Consider the following 16,613-nt stretch of genomic DNA (forward strand, 5'->3'; position numbering starts at 1 on the left):
AGATCTGTTGAGTTTCTCCAGCAATTCCTATTATCAGTATGTTATTTTCAAAAATAAGAAAGCTTTGTTCTTAGGAAGAATGGTAATCTAACCCTCAGATGAAGGCAGATGGGGGACAATGTTCATGAATGGCCATTGATCAAAAGTCTTCAGACAAATTGGTTGACAAGAGAAAATAAACTGCCCCTAGGAATATAATATGGAGGCAGTTTATGATATAGCAAGAAGTGTTCGGGTGTAGAGGGGAGTTCTTCTTAGGGAGTCCTTATCAAGCAGACCTTGTAGGCAGCTGTTGTCATTGGGTGGTCCTCAAAGAGCAGCCCTAATTAGGCAGATGGAAGACTGGCCATATGAAGTGGGGGAACAACCAGGGAAGAGTTCCCTAACACCTCGGCTGAAGAGTAGGATATTGTCCCCATCCCTTTAATGAGACCAAAACGTTCGACACCCACAGTTATTTTTCTTCTGGTATCAACGAACCTCCCCAATTGTGACATTTGTAAACATAACTAATGTATCATATCAAAAGTGCTGCTTCCCAATAAACTCAAAAACTGCAACATTTAAAAGGCATTTGGATGGGTATATGAATAGGAAGGGTTTGGAGGGATATGGGCCTGGTACTGGCAGGTGGGATTAGATCGGATTGGGATATCTGGTCGGCATGGACAGGTTGGACCGAAGGGTCTGTTTCCATGCTGTACATTTCTATGACTCTATGACTCAAAAATTGCTTACAAATTGCCAATTGCCTACATTAGGTAACTGCGGTCATGAACTTCTTAAAATCAATGGCGAGCTGCCTTCATGATTTATTATAGATATGTGCTACAGGTGCCATCAGGAGGGAATTCCAGGATTTTGATCCAATGATATGAAAGGAATGGCAGTATACATGCGAGTCAAGATGGTGTGTGGCTTGGAGGGGAATTTGTAGATGGTGGGGTCCATGTATCTGATGCCCTTGTCCTTTTAAATTATGGTGGTTATAGGTTTATGGTAGGAGACAGAGGGTGGTGGTCAAGGACTGTTTTTCGGACTGGAGGCTTGTGACCACTGGCATTCCACAGGGATCAATACTGGGTTCACTTCTGCTTGTCATTTATATAAATAATTTGCATGAGAATATAAGAAGTATGGTTAGTAAGTTTGCAGATGGCACCAAAATTGGTGGTATAGTGGACTGTGAAGAAGGTTATCTAAGATTAGAAAGATTACAATTGGGTTAATGGGCTGAGGAGTGGCTTTTGGGGTTTAATTTGGATAAATGTGAAGTATTGCATTTTGGTAAAACAAACAAGAGAGGACCTATACAATTAATGGGAGGGCCTTGAGCAGTGCTGTAGAAAAGAGTAACCTAGGGGTTCAAGTACATAATTTTTTTGGAATTTGCACTACAGATAGACAGGGTGGTTAAGAAGGCATTGAGCATGCTTACCTCATTGCTGAGGCCTTTGAGTATTGGAGTTGGGACTTCATGTTGAGGTCATGCAGGGTGTTGGTGAGGCCTCTTCAGGAGGACTGTGGGGCAGTTCTGGTCACCCTGCTATTGAAAGGATATTATTAAATTGTTGAGATTTACCAGGATTTTGCTGGGAATGGAGGATTTGAGCTATAAAAATTAGTGGATAGGCTGGGACTTTTTTCACTGGAGTATAGGAGGTTAAGAAGTGACCTTATAGATATTTATAAAATCATGAGGGGCATCGATAAGGTGAGTAGCAAGGGTCTTTTCCCTGAGGTGGAGGATTTCAAAACTAAGGGATATATTTTTAAGGTGAGAGGACTAAGTTTTAAAAAAACAACATGTGGGGCAACTTTTTTACACAGAGTGTGTGGAATTAACTGCAGAGAAGTGCTGGATGCAGGTACAATTACAACAATATTTAAAAGACATTAGGATAAATAAATGAATAGGACAGATTTGAAGGGATATGGACCAAATGCAGGCAAGTGGGGATAGTTTTGTTTGGGAACACAGTTGCTATGGGCTAATTGGACTGAAGGGTCTGTTTCCGTCAAAAACTGAGTACAACAAACTTTTATATACCCACCTCCATAATCAGCACTCCTCAAACATTCCAGAAGGTTCCCCGGCCCTCCAGAACAACTCGGCCACCATTAGCCATGAGGCTGGTACAGCTACCATCCCCACAGCGATCGATGACGTCACTTCCACCCCCATTGTGGCCACTTCGGCAGCCACTTCTGCGCCTCACGATTTCACATATATCAGGCATGACATCACTTCCGCCCCTCACATCATCGCTGATGTCACACGCTCAGCGACTTCCGCCCACCCACTGCCGTGTTCGCCACCACTTCCGCCCCCACCAACGCCACTCATCTGCAAACTGCTGACACGTTCCCCCCCCCCCCCCCCCATAGATCCCACTGTCACCATCCCCGCCCCCAGAACCCTGAGGGGTACATCACCCCTGCTCATGACTCCATCCCCATTCCCCCTACTACCACGCCCACTCCAGTTACAGGGTCCGCCCCCACTCCCAGCTCCATACCTACACCAGGTCCTAGCTCCAGCCCTGCCGAGTTTTCACCAGTGCCCCAGATCTCTCCCTCTCTGAGGAAGAACAGTCAGTCCTCAGCAAAGCCCTTACCTTTATCCCCCTTTGTCCACGCATCAATGAATTCAATACGCGTCATGACGTCGAACACCTCTTCCGCCACCTCCGTCTCTGTGCTTACTTTTACAATCAGGACTCCCACCCACTTTCCGAGGACCCTTTCACTCGCCTTCAACACACTCCATCCACCTGGACACCCCGTGCTGGCCTATTACCCGCCCTTGATCTCTTCATTTCCAACTGCCGCTGAGACATTAACTGCCTCAACCTATCTACCCCTCTCCCCCACTCCGACCTCTCACCCTCACAACGGGCATCCCTCCACTCCCTCTGCTCCAATCCCAACCTCACCACCAAACCAGCGGATGAAGTTTGGTGCACTAACCTCTACACCGCTGAAGCCAGACGCCAACTCGAAGACACCTCTTCCTACCGCCCCCTTGACCATGATCCCACCCACCCATCACCAAACCATCATCTCCTAGACCATACAGAACCTCATCACCTCAGGAGATCTCCCACCCACAGCTTCCAATCTCATAGTCCGGGAACCCCGCACTGCCCATTTCTACCTCCTTCCCAAGATCTACAAGCCTGACCATCCTGGCTGACCCATTGTCTCAGCCTGCTCCTGCCCCACTGAACTCATCTCTATCTACCTCGATACTGTCCTATCCCCCCTAGTCCAGAACTCCCCACATGCGTTCAAGACACCACCCACGCCCTCCACCTCCTCCAAGACTTCCGTTTCCCCGGCCCCCAATGCCTCATCTTCACCATGACATCCAATCTCTCTACACCTCCATCTGCCATGACCAGGGCCTCCAAGCCCTCCATTTCTTCCTCTCCCAACATCCCCAATAGTACCCTTCCACTGACACTCTCATTTGTTTGGCTGAACTGGCCCTCACCCTTAACAATTTCTCACTTCCTGCAGACCAAAGGGGTAGCCATGGGCACCGGCAAGGCCCCAGCTATGTCTGTCTCTTTGTCGGCCACATAGACTCGTCCATCTTCCGTAGTTACACCGGCACCACTCCCTACCTCTTCCTCTGCTACATTGATGACTGCATCAGCGCCACCTCATGCTCTCGCGAGGAGGTTGAGCAGTTCATCAACTTCACCAACACATTCCACCCTGACCTTAAATTCACCTGGACCATCTCTGACACCTCCCTCCCCTTCCTGGACCTACTTGACACTGACATTTTTTATAAACCCACCGACTCCCACAGCTACCTGGATTACACCTGTTCCCACCCTACCTCCTGCAAAATGCTATCCCATATTCCTAATTCCTCCACTTCTACTGTATCTGCTCCCAGGAGGACCAGTTCCACCACAAAACACATCAGATGGCCTCCTTCTTTAAAGACCGCAATTTCCCTTCCCACGTCATGCACCTCCACCTTAAAACCCCACCCTTCCAACTGCAACAAGGACAGAACCTCCCTGGTCCTCACCTTTCACCCCACCAACATTTGCATAAACTGCATTATCCGCCAACATTTCCACCACCTCCAAACGGACCCCACCACCAGGGATATATTTCCCTCCCCACCCCTTTCCACTTTCCGCAAAGACCGTTCCCTCTGTGACTACCTGGTCAGGTCCACACACCCCAACAACCCACCCTCCCTTCCTAGCACTTTTCCCCTGCCTCCACAGGAATTGCAAAACCTGTATGCACACCTCCCCCCTCACCTCGTCCAAGGCCACAAAGGAGTCGTACACATCCATCAAAGTTTCACCTGCACTTCCAACATGTCATTTATTGTATCCGTTGCTCCCGATGCGGTCTCCTTTACATTGGGGAGACAGGACACCTTCTAGCGCAGTGCTTTAGGGAACATCTCCGGGACACCCGCACTAACCAACCCCACTGCCCAGTGGCCCAACATTTCAACTCTCCCTCCTACTCTGCCGAGGACATGCAGGTCCTGGGCCTCCTCCACTGCCACTCCCTCATCACCTGACGCCTGGAGGAAGAACGCCTCATCTTCTGCCTCAGAACACTTCAACCCCAGGGCATCAATGTGGACTTCACCAGTTTCCTCATTGCCCCTTCCCCCACCTTACCCCAGTTCCAACCTTCCAGCTCATCACCATCCACATGACCTGTCCTACCTGCCAATCTTCCTTCTCACCTAGCCACTCCACCCTCCTCTCTGACCTATCACCTTCATCCCCACCCCCATTCACCTATTGTACATTTGACTACCTTCTCCCCAGCCCCACCCCTCCCCTCCCATTTATCTATCAACCTCGGAGGCTCCCTGCCTTCATTCCTGATGAAGGGCTTTGCCTGCACCTCGGATGCTGCCTGACCTGCTGTGCTTTTCCAGCACCACTCAAATCTAGACTCTGATCTCCAACATCTGCAGTCCTCACTTTTGCCTCTATGATTCTACGGCTGTTCGCTCATTAAAGAGAGCTGACTGGTATTGATTTAACCTTAGGGTCACAACACCTCTCTGACTCTATGACATGATAGTGAATTAACAACAAATGCAGCAGGCTGTTCAATTCATCTTGATTCAGTTATCTAAGTCACTTCTAATATCTCCATTATAGCGATCCAATTGATTTTTCAATGATTTTAGTGTTTGCCTTGTTGATGCTATCTGAAAGTTTGCTTCTCAGATTGTACGCCCTAGACTTTGGAAAATTTGGAACTAATTGCTAATGCCAAGCAGGAAGCTCACGACATTGAAAATGGAATGCAGCATGCATTTCTGCAGTAATAATTAAGGCACATTATTGTGTACATGAAGCTTTGATACTATAACAGAATTTGCAATTGATGACGATACAACTGCAAATGTACCTCTGAATCTGTAAGAGAGGTTGAGAGAAGGTATCAGACTGAAAGAAGTTTCTAAGGAGAGAGACCTTAGACACTGCATGAGGGAACTGTATTTAATAGTTACAACTCATCAGGAGTGACAGAGCCTTACTCAAGGGTAAGGAGCCAACGACATCATGTCACATAGTGTGTATATGTAGAACTCACAGGCCAGAGATATTAAGGAGTATATTTAACTATGCCAGTAGCAGGATTATGCCAAAGCATAGCATAGAGTACATTACTGCATAATTCACTTATGCTAAGAGTACTGGATGGTGACATTTCTTTTCTAAACTGGAATGCATATCACTTTTCACCATTCTTGCCGCTCAACCTCTGAACATGCAGATGGGTGGTAGAAAAGGCCTATATTCCCTCCAGTGTAGAAGAGTGAGAGGTGGCCTCACTGCAACATATATCATTTAGTCACTTTGATAGAGTGGCTGCTGAAGGTCTGACACCTCTGGTTGGAGAATCTAAACCGAAGGGGCACAGTCTCAGAGTATGAAATTGGTTTTTGAGATGTGAAGAAATGTCTCCTTTTGTAGACTTGTGAATCTTTGAAATTCTCAACCCCAGAGGAGTGACGGTGTTCAGGGTTTCTCAGGGAATCAAGGCGTATATGGAAAGAGCAAGTTCAGCCTGATTGTACAGGGGAGAGAGTAGGATTGGGGAATAGTGCTTTCTATTTCTGTTTTTATTTCTTATTTTCTTACACTGACAGTCATCCAATTAAGACTCTCTCCCCTGTGAGCTGTGCTGCTGCTGTCACCAAGAGGTAGTGCTGATGAGACAATCCACATCCTCGAAGAGCACACGACAGGTTCAGCAAATGTGCAGCATAAATAATCATCATCAGGTTAAAAGGTCATTGTCTTTGTTCAGACCATTTCTTGAAAGTGGGAAATTGGATGCACTTAGTAATTTTCATGGATGACAGAACTACAGGCTGCATTGACAAACAGTGCGAGGATGGAAATGACTGCATATAGCACCCATCAAGCACACCTTGATATTGTTTATTTGGAGTCTGGGATTAACATTACACACCATTCATATTATGCAGCTCTCCCCCACTGACTACATTTTACTGTAGAAATAGTTCTGCTTGACTGAAATCTCTTCACCCAGATAGTGGTGAGCCTGTGGCATTGACTATCACAGGAAGTGATTGAAGCTAAAACATTATGTGTATTCAAGAAGGAGGTAGATATAGCTATTATGGCTAAAAGGGTCAAGGGATTTGAGGGGAGTGCAGGATTAGAGTATTGAACTGGATAATCAGCCATGACCATAATGAATGGTGGAGCAGTCTCAGAAAGTCATATGGCTGACTCTTGCTCATATTTTTAATGTTTCTATCCTTACTTAGAGAATCATAAAATGGTGGACTGAATAGGATTGGACACAGCTTCCAAACTTTTCTGATGTAGGTCTAGGAGCAGGGAACTTTACTGCTCTCAGAAAGCAGTGTGGCATTTTCAATATAATAATGACACTAGAAGCCAAAGATAAAACCCTCTTTGCAAGTTTAACTTGCATTGGAAATCCAGTGGCTAAAGCAGAGTGAGGATAATCTTGTTAAGGAAGCTGTACACCACTCACTCTAGCCTGGAGGATGAGGAATTCTCCTTCTTGGCCCCCACCATTAGGCACAGCAGCTCAGCTGCTCTGGTGTGTGAATTCTCCCCATTACTCATATTGGAGATCAGACTCCCCTTGCAATAAAATCCTTCCTTCAAGGATTCCTGCTGTGGTCAGAACGTGGCCTTCTTTGCAGCGTTCACCACTTAACAAACAGGATGACTTCAAGGTAGGGAACTAGACTGTCCTAAAAGGTCAAAGTTCAACTCTACAGCATGTGGGTACACGCAGGCTTCAGGATTCACCATGAGCTATTGGATTCCCAAACCGCTGGCAAGTGAAAACCTCCCCTCTGCTTGTGTAGTCATGAGCCCAAAGACATGCTGAATTAAAGTCCCAAGTCCTACACCATCTATTTTTAACTGACACAATACTGGCAACACCTGTTCTGTTTATCCAGGCTGCATTCAAACTCAAAATCCAGGGATGAAAACTCTGGGTGGAAATGTTACCAGCTTGAATGACATGGGCCACAAGGCGAAATCCAAGAGAATTCCTTGAAAAGTCCAGTGACGCCTGTCTTAATGTTGGGAGCAACTCGCTGCATTTTCCAATTACATTCCAGACATTGAGATGAGCTTCTCATTAGACAACAACGAGATGCATATTAATGGAGATCACCGCCTGTTAATAGCCTTATTTAGCACTGAATCTTGATTTGTTAACATCCAGCTTCTTATCCTACAACCCACTGTGAGGAAACCAGACATTGACTATTCCTGACCTGAAAGTCTGAAAAGATAACTGATGACTCCAGACTGCCATCTTAGACACCAGGCAGCAGCATTTCAGGGCATGGTCCAATGTATTAACTGTATGTATTCCACATTCATGGACTTATTTAGATTAGATTTGCTCCAGTATGAAAACAGGCCATTTGGCCCAACAAGTCCTCACCGAACCTTTGAAGAGTAACCCACCCAGACCGATTCCCAACCCTATGTTTACCCCAACTAACGCACCTAGCACTATGGGCAATTTAGCATGGCCAATTTACCTGATTTGTGGGAGGAAACCAGAGCACCTGGAGAAAATCCACGCAGAGAATATGCAAACTCCACACAGACAGTCACCCGAGATGGGAATCGAACCCGGGTCCCTAGAGCTGTGAGGCAGCAGTGCTAACCGCTGAGCCACCATGCTGCCGTGGAGCTGGCATCTGACATCTGACAGCTTCTCAGGACCCTCACTGCACCTCACTGACCAACTTAGAGGATGTTCCTACACTTTAAAGCTGCACTTTATACCACATCAGCAATTAACTTTGAAATGCTGCAGCTGGAACATTACACACGCAGGGACAGGCACTCAGCTGATAGACTGGACCGGGTTCCATGCCAGGCCTTTTCACTTGCTCTCGGAGTGCTCACTCACTCTGACCAAAGATACAAAACCAATAAAGTTTATCATGGCTGCCAGCAGTCCTCCATCAAGTCAAGGGAGACATACTTCAGTCGGGGTGTTAGCACAGGACAACATCCGATACATGTCCAAAGACTTGAACAGGAAATGTTGCTCATGGCAGGTGAATGATCAAAGTTCTGTCATTGTTCTTTCAGTGTTGGAGTGGGTGAGAGCGAGTGAGGGAAGATATTGCAGGCCAGTAGCATGATTGGTAAAGCATGAGCCTTGGTGGGAGGTTTATGCAATAGCAGAGATACAGTGAGTGTGCAGTAACAGTGAGCACATGGCAGAGTGGAGAATGTCATTGACCTTCTTCCTATACAGCTGTGCATACCATCAGATGTCTGAGACAGCATTGACCTTCGTTCCGAGGTTGGCAGGGTTTGGTACTATGGCCTCCCCTGCCCATCCTGGAGGAAGAAGATGGTTCACCCCGGACCTCCAGATTGCTGTCTGCAAAGCAAGGCGCCACTTTCTCATTCCCTGCCAATCACTGTGCCAGGCATCTCCACATTGATAGTGCTTGTGCAGGCCCAGGGTTGACTGTCTATTCTGGGTTATCCTGGCAGCAGCAAGTGGCAGAATCAAGCAAACAGTGACCAAGCGTAGGTAGTTAATGAGAGAATTACAAAATAATGTGGTGGGAAATCTCATTGAGCCTTTCAGACCAAACACCTCCATGAAGGTCTTCAAAACTGTCACGTAGCCAAAATATAACAAGGATTCCCACACCTGCCAGTCACATTGACTTGAATGGAGCTTTTACTTTCACCAGTTCAAATTCATCTGTCAACATTTAAGCTACTCAGCTACGAGAGATGGTCCTCTAGCAAGCCAATCAGTTCAAAGTCAATTAGGGATTGGTAATGGAAGCAGACCTTGGCAACGATGCTCAAATCGCCAAAAAGAATTTGTGAAATTGCAAACCTCCAGGTTTCTATTTCACGTCAGAAGGCCCTCTTGTGGTCCAAAAATATTGTAGCCTTTTTAAACAGCTTTGAGAACAAATGTTTGATGCAGTCTGACAGTGAACTGGGTCATCCTTGGATTAATTTCAAACAAACAACTAAATCTGTCCATAGCAAAATTTGAGTAATAAGTGCAGGATTTATTTTACAATCATTGCAAATGTTGCCTCTTCTGCTATCTCAGAAGGTCCTGGCATTCTGCACTCTTCCAACTCATCTCCGCACTGAATTTACAGTCTTTGTTGAAACTTTCAGCATTTTATCACCACTGGCCCCAAATTTCCCTTAGTTTGAAATGGTTAAAGGAAATGGTGTCACTGAAGGTTAGTCGAGGTAATATTCTTGCTCATGTTTGTTAGATTCACGGTGTTCACAGTCACAATTGCGCATTCCACTGGAGAGCATTATAATAAGGGTAAGAATGACAAACTTAACCTGTTTCTTATTTAATATGAGAGATTGTCTAAAGTGGCCCCATGTCATTATGGAGATTCGAAGAGTAACTAGTGATTCGATTGAAAAGTATTGAATGCTCAGGGAGTTTCTTTTCTAGAAAGACATGTTTAAAAGTGTTAAAAACACTTTATTGTATTTTACCTTCTACAGTACACTGTCCATTTAAAATTCTTCGATGGTTGGAACCTATCCCATTGACTCCCATCATTAAATAGGTTTGCAATTTGCAAATTCAGTGCTTGTGGGGATATTCTTTCAGGGTAAACTGTGCACTCGTGAGGACTTCAGTCACAGTGAGTAAACACAGTATGTATGAGATATACACTCTACTGAGAGCCTTCTACACTGGTTGGCTTGTGTTTGGCCATGGGATTCCATGAAATGCTTTTGGAGAAGACTTTCAATGTTACTTTTAAAAGTGTTAAATTTTGGTTCATTTCAGAAATTTTTTGTTTTAAGTATTTCTAAATTGGGGGCAAAGTGCTGACGATATCTATAGGGTTGCTGATTATAATATTTTAAAATTAGACATTCACAGTGATAAGTTTAATGTTGATCTTATTTGTTTCACTTGTAGATTTTATTCCTGCTATTTTTTCATATCTTCTTTTTCATTTCTATGCATCTCTTCAACATTTTTGCTCCAATAGTTACATTTCCTGTTGTCCTAATAACACTTTATTGCGTCACTCACAATCTTTTATATTACTTGATCATTTGATGATCATTTAATCCACTAACAGATTGTTGGATCTGTTAAGTGCCTATCTCTACATCATTCTGTTCTTGCTAAAATGCCAGTTTATGTTTAGGTCATCAGCTCTGTTGGACATGAAACATATTTTTCTTTGATAATCCAATAATGGCCAAAGACTGTGGATGCTGAAAATCTGAAATTAAACCTGCTGAATGGCAGCAGGAGTAGAGTTAGTGTTGATGGTCCAAAATGACTTTTGAATGCTTTAAATATACTTTACTGCCCATTAGATGAAGTTTTTATGTAGTGCCTTTCATGAAATGATTGATCCCTTGTGTAGAAATTCAGCCCCACCAGTCCACACAGACCCATTTCCCTCTGACTAATGCACCTGATACTACGGGGCAATTTAGCTTAGCCAATCCACCTGACCTGCACATCTTTTGGGTTGAGGGAGAAAACCTGAGCACCTGGAGAACGTGCAAACTCCACACAGACAGACACCCGAGGCTGGAATCGAACCCAGATCCCTAGCGCTGTGAGACTGCAGTGCTAGCCACCGAGCCACCATGCAGACCCCATTTAGAGCCTGTAGTTCTAGAATGTTCAGCTACACAATCTCCCAAACTCCCTGAGCATTCAATACTTTTCAATCGAATCACTAGTTACTCTTTGAAACTCCATAATGACATGGGGCCACTTTAGACAATCTCTCAAATCTTTTTGCTGAATTTTACTGTAGGCTTCAGGACCCCACTATCTGAAGCTAGGAGTGAAGGCGGGGGGGGGGGGGGGGGGGGGGGTAGTGGTTCCTATCCTTGCATTTGCCGTCAGTGGGATCAGCTCAGCTGCTCCCCTGGAGGTAGCTCCCAATTGGCAGCATGCCCAATTCTGGTCAGTAGGTGGATTCAAGATGGTGCTGGTCTAATCTGAGGTCTGAAGCCTCAATCAGTGAGACAGGAGGTGCTGAGGCACACCAGAGACCTTGGAGTCACCCACGGATGGTTTGATAAGATTAGATTCCCTACAGTATGGAAATAGGCCCTTTGGCTCAACAAGTCCACACCAACCCTCCGAAAGGAAATCCACCCAGACCCATTCCCGTACCCTATATTTACTCCTGACTAATGCACTTCACACTATGGGTAATTTAGCATGGCCAACTCACCTAACCTGTGCATCTTTGGATTGTGGGAGGAAACCAGAACATCTGGAGCAAACTCCACGCAGACAGTTGCCCGAAGCTGGAATAGAATCCTGCTCCCTGGCATTGTGAGGCAGCACTGCAAATCGCTGAGCCACCGTGTCACCCCGATTTGAGATTGGAGAGGAACCCCCTTGAGACATTGGAATCTGCTTCACCTGTCATCGAGCTCCTGCTCACAAGGACCTTACAGCCATTGAAGTATTTACAAAGTAGTCTCTGTTGCAATGAGGTGAAAAGTGGCATACACGTGGCTGAAGTGAATGTGGTGACAGTGACTCCAATGACCAGCTGTAAACCCCAATCAGTCAATTCCAAGAGTCTCGAGACAATTAACTGCCTGTGAGGAATGTGCTGCCTTCTAACAAGGTTCCTGTACCTTCGAGGCAATGGGTCTGCCTCCAAGAGCTGCTGCTCAATCAGATAGCCATCTGTCCTTCAGTCTCAGCAGTGCCCACCAGAAGCGAGGTGGCCTGTGCTGGTACTGCAGGGAACCCAGAGCAGTATCCAGCAAGCGAGGCTTATTATGAGTGGCTATTGGAGCCAGTCAGGCAGGCCGTGATAAGGGAAAGGGGTTGTTATGGAGGCCAGCAGGGGACGCCCTCAGTGTTGAGTGAGCCCTCTGTGGGGCACAGGATACTGATCAGAATTGCCCCTCTCACTGAGCTGACATGGAATCAAACAGGGTATATCAGACTGCCACTTATGTGGTTTGGGCTTCAAACAATGGCAGCAGGATAAGGTCCTTAAAGAGCCTTTAACTGGTTATTAAAGTACCTCAATGGCCTAGGAGTAGATATGCTGCCCTTAGGCTTCCCTGCCCATAGTTGGAATATATAGAAACATAGACAATAGGAGCTAGAGTCGGCCATTCAACTCCTTGAGCATGCTCCACCATTCAGTATGATCATGGCTGATCATCAAGCTCAATACCCCGACCCTACTCTCCCCCATTTCCCTTGATCCATTTAGCCAAAAGAGTTAAATCTATCTCCTTCTTCAAAACACATTGTTTTAGCCTCAGCCATTTTCTGTGGGCATCACTGGCTGGCCAGCATTTATTGCCCATCCGTGGATGCCCTTGAGAAGGTGGTGGTGAGCTGCTTTCTTGAACTGCTGCAGTCCACCTGCTGTGGGCTGTCCCACAATGTCATTCAGGAGAGAATTCCAGGAGTTTGTCCCAGCCATATACTTTTGAGTCAGGTTGGTGAGTGGCTTGGAGGGCAATTTGAAGGTTGTGGTGTCATAGAGTCACAGAGTCATAGAGATGTACAGCATGGAAACAGACCCTTCAGTCCAACCCGTCCATGCCGACCAGATATCCCAACCCAATCTAGTCCCACCTGCCAGCACCCGGCCCATATCCCTCCAAACCCTTCCTATTCATATACCCATCCAAATGACTCTTAAATGTTGCAATTGTATCAGCCTCCACCACTTTCTCAGTCAGCTCATTCTATACACATACCACCCTCTGTGTGAAAACGTTGCCCTTTAGGTCTCGTTTATATCTTTCCCCTCTCACTCTAAACCTATGCCCTGTAGTTCTGGATTCCCCGACCCCAGGGAAAAGACTTTGTCTATTTATCCTATCCATGCCCCTCATAATTTTGTAAACCTCTATAAGGTCACCCCTTAGCCGCCAACGCTCCAGCGAAAACAGCCCTAGCCTGTTCAGCCTCTCCCTGTAGGTCAGATCCTCCAACCCTGGCAACATCCTTGTCAATCTTTTCTGAACCCTTTCAAGTTTCACAACATCTTTCCGATAGGAAGGAGACCAGAATTGCACGCAATATTCCAACAGTAGCCTAACCAATGTCCTGTACAGCTGCAACATGACCTCCCAACTCCTGAACTCAATACTCTGACCAATAAAAGAAAGCATACCAAATGCTTTCTTCACTATCCTATCTACCTGCGACTACACTTTCAAGGAGCTATGAACCTGCACTCCAAGATCTCTTTATTCAGCAACACTCCCTAGGACCTTACCATCAAGTGTATAAGTCCTGCTAAGATTTGCTTTCCCAAAATGCAGCACCTTGTGTCTGCCACTTCTCTGGTCATTGGCCCATCAGATCAAAATTCTGTTGTGATCTGAGGTAATCCTCTTCACTGCCTATTGCACCTCCAATTTTGGTGTCACCTAAAAATTTACTAACTATACCTCTTATGCTCGCATCTAAATCATTTATGTAAATGACAAAAAGTAGAGGACTCAGCACCGATCCTTGTGGCACTCCACTGGTCACAGCCCTCCAGTCTGTAAAACAACCCTCCACCACCACCCCTCTGTCTTCTACCTTTGAGCCAGTTCTGTATCCAAATGGCTAGTTCTCCCTGTATTCTGTGAGATCTAACCTTGCAAAGCAGTCTCTCATGGGGAACCTTGTCGAACGCCTTACTGAAGTCCATGTAGATCACATCTACTGCTCTGCCCTCATCAATCCTCTTTGTTACTTCTTCAAAAAAACTCTATCAAGTTTGTGAGACATGATTTCCCACGCACAAAGCCATGTTGACTATCCCGAATCAGTCCTTGACTTTCCCTCAGAATTTCCTCCATCAAGTTGCCCACCACTGACGTCAGGCTCACTGGTCCATAGTTCCCTGAATTGTCCTTACCACCTTTCTTAAACAGTGGCACCACGTTATCCAACCTCCAGTCTTCCGGCACTTCATCTGTGACTATCAAAGATACAAATATCTCAGCAAGAGGCCCAGCAATCACTTCTCTGGCTTCCCACAGAGTTCTAGGGTACACCTGATCAGGTCCTGGGGATTTATCCACTTTTAAGCGTTTCAAGACATCCAGCACTTCCTTTGTAATATGTAAATTTTTCAAAATGTTACCATCTATTTCCGTACATACTATATCTTCCATATCCTTTTCCGCAGTAAATACTGATGTAAAATACTCGCTTAGTATCTCCCCCATTTTCTGCGGCTCCACACAAAGGCCATCTTGCTGATCTTTGAGGGGCCCTATTTCTCCCTAGTTACCCTTTTGTCCTCAATATATTTGTAAAAACCCTTTGGATTCTCCTTAATTCTATTTGCCAAAGCTATCTCATGTCCCCTTTATGCCCTCCTGATTTCCTTCTTAAGTATACTCCTACTGCCTTTATACTCTTCTAAGGATTCACTCGATCTATCCTGTTTATACCTTATATTTGCTTCCTTCTTTTTCTTAACCAAGTCCTCAATTTCTTTCGTCATCCAGCATTCCCTATACCTACCAGCCTTTCCTTTTACCCTGACAGGAATATACTTTCTCTGGATTCTCATTATCTCATTTCTGAAGGCTTCCCATTTTCTAGCTGTCCGTTTACCTGCGAACATCTGCCCCCAACCAGCTTTCGAAAGTTCTTGCCTAATACCATCAAAAATGGCCTTTCTCCAATTTAGAACTTCAAGTTTTAGATCTGGTCTATCCTTTTCCATCACTCTTTTAAATCTAATAGAATTGTGGTTGCTGGCCCCAAAGTGCTCCCCACTGACACCTCAGTCACCTGCCCTGCCTTATTTCCCAAGAGTAGGTCAAGGTTTGCACCTTCTCTAGTAGGTACATCGACATATTGAATCAGAAAATTGTCTTGTACGCACTTAAGAAGTTCCTCTCCATCTAAACCCTTAACACTATGGCAGTCCCAGTCTATGTTTGGAAACTTAAAATCCCCTACCATAATCACCCTATTATTCTTACAGATAGCTGAGATCTCCTTACAAATTTGTTTCTCAATATCTCTCTGACTATTAGGAAGTCTATAATACAACCCAATAAGGTGATTATCCCTTTGTTATTTCTCAGTTCCACCCAAATAACTTCTCTGAATGTATTTCCAGGAATATCCTCCCTCAGCACAGCTGTAATGCTATCCCTTATCAAAACGCCACTCCCCCATCTCTCTTGCCTCCCTTTCTATCCTTCCTGTAGCATTTGTATCCTGGAACATTAAGCTGCCAGTCCTGCCCATCCCTGAGCCATGTTTCTGTAATTGCTATGGTATCCCAGTCCCATGTTCCTAATCATGACCTGAGTTCATCTGCCTTCCCTGTTAGGCCCCTTGCAATGAAATAAATGCAGTTTAAGTTATTAGTCCTACCTTGTCCCTGCCTGCCCTGACTGTTTGACTCACTTCTGTTCTGAACTGTACCAGTCTCAGATTGACATCTTTCCTCACTGTCTCCCTGGGTCCCACCCCACCCCCGCCTTACTAGTTTAAATCGTCCCAAGCAGCTCTTGCAAATTTCCTTGCCAGTATATTAGTCCCCTTCCAATTTAGGTGCAATCCATCCTTCTTGTACAGGTCACTTCTACCCCAAAAGATATTCCAATGATCCAAAAATGTGAATCCTTCACCCATACACCAGCTGCTCAGCCATGCATTCATCTGCTCTATCCTTCTATTCCTGCCCTCACGAGCTCATAGCATTGGGAGTGATCCAGATATTACTACTCTCGAGGACATCCTTTTTAAATTCCTGCCTAACTCTCTGTAATCTCTCTGCAGAATCTCAACCTTTTTCCTTCCTATGTCATTGGTTCCAATGTGGACAATGACCTCTTGCTGGCTCCTCTCCCCCGTGAGAACATTCTGCACCTTCTCTGAGACACCCTTGATCCTGGCACCAGGGAAGCAACACACCATTCTGCTTTTTCGCTGCTGGCCACAGAAACGTCTGTCTGTACTCGGACTACAGAATCCCCCAACACAATTGATCTCTTAGAACCCGAAATACAACCTCGTTGCATTAGAGGCACTCTCAATACCAGAAACTTGGCTGTTCGTGCAACGTTCCCTGA

The sequence above is a fragment of the Chiloscyllium plagiosum genome, unplaced genomic scaffold, assembly GCF_037043375.1.
Source record: "Chiloscyllium plagiosum isolate Xiang-an unplaced genomic scaffold, Cpla_swu_hap1 HiC_scaffold_11, whole genome shotgun sequence".
Classification (NCBI taxonomy): Eukaryota; Metazoa; Chordata; class Chondrichthyes; order Orectolobiformes; family Hemiscylliidae; genus Chiloscyllium; species Chiloscyllium plagiosum.